This window comes from Jaculus jaculus, chromosome 15 (assembly GCF_020740685.1).
Source record: "Jaculus jaculus isolate mJacJac1 chromosome 15, mJacJac1.mat.Y.cur, whole genome shotgun sequence".
Taxonomy (NCBI): domain Eukaryota; kingdom Metazoa; phylum Chordata; class Mammalia; order Rodentia; family Dipodidae; genus Jaculus; species Jaculus jaculus.
Genome location: NC_059116.1, coordinates 37,485,602 through 37,493,146, shown reverse-complemented (window position 1 = coordinate 37,493,146; position 7,545 = coordinate 37,485,602). Strand labels below are relative to the sequence as shown.

Sequence of the window (7,545 nt, the reverse complement as noted above, 5' to 3'; positions counted from 1 at the left end):
ATTAAACCACTAAGCACAACAGAGCAAAGAAAACATTGAAATCAGGAAAAGCATGAAGTCACCCATAAGGACAAACCCATCAGGTCACTGCAGACTACCAGACTACCAACATAAACTGTCAGAGCCAGAGGGCTTTGAGTGACGTATTCCAAGTCCTGAAAGACAGCTGTCAACCAAGATTACTATATTCAGCAAAGATCTCTGTCCTAATTGAAGGAAAAATAAGAACTTTCTATAACAAAAACAGGCTAGAAGAATATATGACCACTAAGTTCACTCTACAGAAAATACTTGAAGGACACTTCATACTGAAGAGAAAGGAAAGCACATACATGAGAAAACAGAAAAAAAAAAAAACTCAAATAATAGTTAATACAAGACTGTAAAGGAAAAACAGGAAGAACTACAAAACAACATGGTGAGAATAAAAAAAAATGGTGAGAATAAATCCACACCTTTCAATAATAACTCAGTACCAGTGGCCTCACTGCCCCAACCAAAGAAAGACACAGGCTTGCAGAGTGGATTAAAAGGCAGGATCCTTCTGTTTGTTGCATCCAAGAAACTCACCTCTCCATAAAATATAGACACTAAGTAAAGTGAAAAGATGGAAAACAGTATTTCCAGCAAATGGGCCTAGAAGACAAGCAGGTGTAGCCATCCTACTATCTAGCAGGATAGGCTTCAAACCAACATTAGCTAGGAAAGATAAGGTCACTTTATATTGATTATGGGAATAATTCAGCAGGACGACATTATAATTCTAAACATATACACACCTAACATGGGTGCTCCCAATTTCCTCAAACACTGCTAGACTTAAGGTCACCAGTAACATCAGGCACAATTGCAGTGAGTGACTTCAATACTCCACTGTCACCAATTGACAGGTCATCCTAGCAAAAAGCAAACGGAGAAACATGTGGATTAAATGACATTATAGAACAAATGGACCTAACAGATATTTACAGCAAATTCCATCCAAATGCTGCAGAATACACAATTCTTTTCAGCAGCACATGGAACATTCTTTAAAATAGGCCATAAATTAGGACACAAAAGCAAATCTTAACAAATACAAGAAAATTGAAGCAATTCCTTGTACTCTTATCTGGTCACAATGGGATTAAACTACAAAGCAACAAGAAAAACTGTAGTACACACACAAACTCACAGAAACTAAATAACCCACAGCTGAATGATGAATGGGTCATTGAAGAAATCTAGAAGGAAATCAAAAATTTCATAGAATCAAATGATAATTAAAACACAACATAGCAAAACCTATAAAATACAATGAAAGCAGTCCTAAGAAGGAAATTTATAGCTTTAAGTGCCAACGTTAAGAAATTAGAGGGCTGGAGAGATGGCTCGGCCACTAAGGCGCTTCCTTGTAATGCCTGACAGCCTGGGTTTGATTCCCCAGTACCTACGTAAAGCTAGATGCACAAAGTGATGTGTGTGTCTGGAGTTTGTTTGCAGGGGCTACAGGCCCTGGTGCTCCCACTCTGTCTGTCTGTCTCCCTTTCTCTCTGTATTTGCAAATAAATAAACTAACATTAAAAAAAGAAAAGAGGGGCTGGAGAGATGGCTTAGCGGTTAAGCGCTTGCCTGTGAAGCCTAACGACCCCGGTTCGAGGCTCGGTTCCCCAGGTCCCACGTTAGCCAGATGCACACAGGGGCGCACGCATCTGGAGTTCGTTTGCAGAGGCTGGAAGCCCTGGCGCGCCCGTTCTCTCTCTCTCCCTCTATCTGTCTTTCTCTCTGTGTCTGTCGCTCTCAAATAAATAAATAAATAAATAAATAAATTTAAAAAAAAAAAAAAGAAAAGAAATTGGAGAGGCCAAGAGTAAACAACTTAAGGTTACATTTGAAGGCAATGGAAAAAGAAGAACAAAGCAAACCAAAAATCAGTAGACAGAAATAATGCAGATTAGGATAGAAATTAATTAAATAGAATCCCCAAAAAATACAACACAAAAAAAAAAAATCAATGAAATGAAGAGTTGGTTTGAAAGGCTAAATAAGGGCTGGAGAGATGGCTTAACAGTTAAGGCACTTGCCTGCAAAGCGTAAGGACCCAGGTTTGATTCTCCAGATCCCGTGTAAACCAGATGCACAAGGTGGCACATGTGTCTGAAGTTCATTTGTAATGGCTAGAGGCCCTGAATCAACCATTCTCTCTCTCCCTCCCCTTGTCTCTCTCCCTCTCCCTCTCTCTCCCCCCTTCCCTCTTTCCCTTTCTCTCTGTCTCATAAAAATAAATAAATTAAAAAAATAAAGACTAAACAGGATTGATAAACCCTTAACAAAACTGACCAAAAAAGAGAGAGAGAAGAAAGGGGCTATAGAGCTGGCTCAGCAGTTAAGGTACTTGCCTGCAAAGCCTAACCACCCCAATACCTATGTAAAGCCAGATGTACAAAGTGGTGCATGCACCTGGAATTCAGTGGCTAGTGGCCCTGGCTTGTCCATTCTCTCTGTCTCTCTATGTCTATTGCTTTCTCTGCTTAAAAATAAATAAAAATATTTTTATTTATTTACTTTAGTTTTGTTTTTTGAGGTAGGGCCTTACTCTAGCTCAGGCTGTCCTGGAATTCACTATGTAGACTCAGGATGGCCTCAAACTCTCAGAGATCTTCCTACCTTTGCCTCCCAAGTGCTGGGATTAAAGACATGTGCCACCCCGCCCAGCTCAAAAAATATTTTTTAAAAAGAGAGAAGAAACACAAATTAATAAAATTAGAGATGAAAAAGGTACCAATACAACAGATACTGTTGTAGTCAACTCCACATTGCTGGGATGAACATCAAAGCACACACAGTTATGGAAGGAAGGGGTTCATTTCAAGCTCACAGACCCGGGGGAGGGAAGCTCCACCAGTGGCGGGAGAAGCTACTTGCATTCAGTCTAGTGGACAGAGAAACTGCAGCACGTGCTTGCATGTGCGCACACACATACCAAAAAGCATCCAGCATGAACTTGCAGCAAGCAGGGGTCCAGGCAGAGCTCAAACCTCTCTACAAACCTTTGAAGTAGAATTCAGATCCACCCCCCCCCCCAGTGACACTTAGGGCTAGACTCCAGGATCCTCCTCCAGTGAGACCTCCTTTAGCCAGGCAGCTGGAGATCCAAGTTACAAGCTTTCATAAAACACCTGAGTATATGTGGGACATACATTCAAACTACCACGGTTACCAGTGAAATTCAGAAAATCATAAGGACGTACTTTAAGAACATATGCTCCACTAACTTTGAAAATCTGAGCCAGGCATGGTGGCGCACACCTTTAATCCCAGCACTTGGGAGGCAGAGGTAGGAGGATTACCATGAGTTCAAGGCCAGCCTGAGACTATGTAGTGAATTCCAGGTCAGCCTGAACTACAGTGAAACCCTACTTCCAAAAACAAACAAAAAGAAAGAAAGAAAGAAAATCTGAAAGAAATGAATGACTTCCTAGATATATATGACCTACCAAAATTAAAGTAAGATTAGATAAACCATTTAAATAGACTTATAGCAAGCACTAAGATCAAAGCAGGTATATATATATATATATATATATATATATATATATATATATATATATAGTCCAGGTCAGGTGTGGTGGCACATGCCTTTAATCCCAGCACTTGGGAGACAGAAGTTGGAGGATTTCCATGAATTCGAGGTCATCCTGAGACTACATAGTGAATTCCAGGTCAGCCTGGGCTCGAGTGAAACCCTACCTTAAAAAAAGAAAAAAAAAGTTCCAGGCCTATATAGATTCACTGGTGAATTTCATCGGACCTTCACTGAAGAACTAACACCAACAGTTCTCAAACTTTTCCATAAAATAGAAAAGGAATTCTACCAAACTCCTTCTACAAAACCAGCATCATCCTGATACCAAAACCAGAGGCAGAACAGAGAAAGAAAATTACAGACCAATCTCCCTCATGAACATAGATGCAAAAGTTCTCAACACAATACTGGCAAACAGAATACAAGAATACATTAAAAAGATCATTCACCCCAACCAAGTAGGCTTTATTCCAGAGATGCAGCGATGGTTCAACATATGCAAATCAATAAATGTAATACACCATATAAATGGACTGCAGGAGAAAAATCACATGATCTCAACAGATGCCGAAAAGGCATTTGACAAAATCCAACATACCTCCACGATACAAGTACTAAAAAGGGGCTTGATAGATGGGTCAGCAGTTAGGGCACTTGTTTGTAAAGCCTGACAGCCTGGGTCGACTCCCCAGAACCCATGTAAAGCCAGATGCACAAGGTGGCACATGCATCTGGAGTTTGCAGCAGCAGGAGGCCCTGGTGTGCATTTTTTTTTATCTCTCCTTGCAAATAAATAAATATATTTTTTAACATATAGGTCTTCTTTATTAGCTGTGTAGAGAACTCAACTGTGTCACACTGATAGACAAAAATGGCCGTATTTGAAAATAACTAGTAGGACCACACTGGAGAGGAATGTACAGTCGGCCCCTCCAGAGGCTGCAGGGTTGGATTCTTAAGTACTGATTTATACTTCACGTTGTCCACTGGCACACCTCCTTACTCCTCAAAGCACAAGGAGCTGGCACTTGTGACTGAGCCCAGCACTTCAAAATTGGGAACTCTTGGTCATAGTACATGAAGAAATCTGGGTTGCTAACCACAATAAGGGTGTCGCCATCCTTCCTGTGTGGCCGGTGATAGCGAGAGTGCACAGGCAAAAAGGCTTGGAAACAGTCAACGCACTGTGCATGCTGACTGGCATAATTAAGACTTCAGATTCCTTGGACAAAGAGCTAGGGGCTTCTATATGAAAACTTACTGGAAACATTGCTGCCTCTGATGAGTTTTGCTCTCATAATGAAGCCAACTCGTCAGGGTCCACAAGAAGTTCTGTCGGGATGTAATGTTTAATTAAGAGTCGACAGGTCTGTAACTCCTCAATGCTTTCTCCAAATTTCATCTTTTTTTGTTTATTTTTATTTGTTTATTTGAGAGTGAAAGACAGAGAGAGAAAGAGGCAGATAGATAGAGAATGGGTACACCAGGGCCTTCAGCCACTGCAACTGAACTCCAGATGCGTGTGACCCCTTGTGCATCTGGCTTACGTGGGACCTAGGGAATTGAGCCTCCAACTGGGGTCCTTAAGTGTCATAGGCAAGCGCTTAGCCACTAAGCCATCTCTTCAGCCTCCAAATTTCACTTTTAGTAAAAGGTCTCTATGGAACTGGGTGTGGTGGCGCACACCTTTAATCCCAGCACTTGGGAGGCAGAGGTAGGAGGATTACTGTTAGTTTGAGGCCACCCTGAGACTACATAGTCAATTCCAGGTCAGCCTGAGCTAGAGTGAGATCCTATCTTGAAAAACCAAAACAAAAAAAAAGTTTCTATGGAAATCATCTTTCAAAAATTCTTGCCTCAAAATAATTTCAGAGCAAGAGGGCCTTATGCCAAAGATGGTGTTGTTTGAGTTGGCAGGCTGGGAAGCCCGCTTTGCAGAAGCCCAGCCATCCTGAGGCCAGGACAGCCAGGATGCCACAAGCAGGGAGGCCCAGGAGGGGCACACGGGACCACACTAAATAAATATTTTAAAACTCCCTAAAGAAACTTGAAATAGAAGGGACATACTCAACATAATAAAGGCTATTTATACCTATAGCAAACATACTACATGGAGAAAACTTGAAGTATTTCCACTAAAATCAGGAATAAGACACTTTTTTTTCGAGGTAGGGTCTCGCTCTCGCCCAGGCTAACCTTGAATTCACTATGTAGTCTCAGGCTGACCTTGAACTCACAGCGATCCTCCTACTTCTGCCTCCTGAGTGCTGGGATTAAAAGTGTGTGCCATCATGCCTAGCTGCTGTCCCCACTTTTATTTCATACAGTACTGGAAGTCTTAGCTATAGCAATAAGACAAGAGACACAAATAAAATGTATACAAATTGGAAAGGAAGAGGTCAGATTATCATTATTTTCAGATAATGTGATTCTATATGTAAGTGACCCTAAAGACTCCATCAGCAAGCTCTTAGAGCTGATGACCACTTGCAGCAAAGTAGCAAAAACACATTGCAAATGAACTCCAGATGCAGGAACCACTTTGTGCATTTGTCTTTACTTAGGATCTAGGGAATCAAATCTGGGCCAGCAGGCTTTGAAGCAAGTGCCTTTTACCACTGAGTCATTGATTCAGCCCCCTTCTCCCTTGTAAACATAAAAAATACTTTTCTAGGCTTGGAGAGGTGGCTCTGCAGTTAAGGCGCTTGCCTGCAAAGCCCAATGACCCAAGTTCAGTTCCTCAGTATCCACATAAAGCCAGATGCACAATGTGGTGCAGGCATCTGAAGTCCATTTGCACCAGCTGGAGGCCCTGGAGTGCCCATTTATCTCTTCTATCTCTCTTTGCTTGCAAAGATGAATAAATAGTGCACATTAAAAAACAATAAGGCTGTGGCTAAGTGGGAAGAATGCTTGCCTAGCATTCATGAAGCCCTGTGTTCCATTCCCAGCATGGAAAATATTGGGTGTGGTGATGGACTCCTGGGGCAATTGAAGGCAGGAGAGGGATCAGAAGTTCAAGGCCATGGCTACATGGCAACTTTGAGGACAGTGTGAAGCGCATGAGTCCTTGTCTCAGAGAAAGAGAAGGAGGGAAGGAGAAAAGGAAGAAAGGAGGACAGAGGGAAGGAGATGGAAGGGAAGAAGAAGGGAGAAGGGAGAAGTTGGTTGTCTTGTACCTTCTGCAGCGGACTCACCCTGGGAGGGGTTGGGATATTTGTGATCCTCAGCCCTCCCTTCCTCCCACAGGACCATTTCCACCCGCTCCATCATGGGCATGGCACTGCTGACCTCCAGATCTGTCACCTTCTGCTCTAACCCTGGAGGACCAGCTGCCTCTGGCCTGAATGTTTCCAGAACATTCCTTTCTACATCTAACCCTTGTGACATCACTGCATTCCATGAGGCAGGGCCCTGAAGGAGGCATGGCCTGCTACCTCTCACAGGGGCTATTTTGAGGGACAAGAGCGGTCACCTCAGAGGATGCCCAACCCACCAGTGAGGTAGCTCCAAGATGCCAGTCCTCTGAGAGTTGGGCAGAACTGGGGCTCCAGTGCCCCAGTTCAGGGGCCTGGAGGAGAGGAAAGGCAAGTGGCTGGCAGGGAAGGCATGGCCTCCAGAGACCCATTAGCAATGAGCTGGCCTCCAGCTTCTCTTAGACAAGATCTTGGAGCCCAAAACTCATATGGCCTCCTGGTGGGGCTCACATGTCTGCTGATACTGTCATGGTTTCCAGATATTATTTGGTGCTGGGAAGATTGATAATGCAAACTGTTTAAAACCCTGTGGTGGTTTGGATCAGATGTTCCCATGAGCTCATGTGTTCTGAATGCACCTTGATAGCAATTTGGGAGGTGGAGCCTTGCTGGGGAGGTGTGTTACTAAGCTTAGGAGTCTCATAGTGCAGCTTCCCCTGTGTAGGATTTGGCTCACTCTCCTGTTGCTATTCTACCCCTGCTGTGCTGTAGCAGAGGTGATGT

General features: G+C 43.1%; 1 pseudogene; it reads right to left on the bottom strand.

Moving 5' to 3' along the window:
* Positions 1 to 4,456: 4,456 nt before the first annotated feature.
* LOC101612451 lies at positions 4,457 to 6,955 on the bottom strand (annotated as a pseudogene).
* Between the last annotated feature and the right edge of the window lie 590 nt (positions 6,956 to 7,545).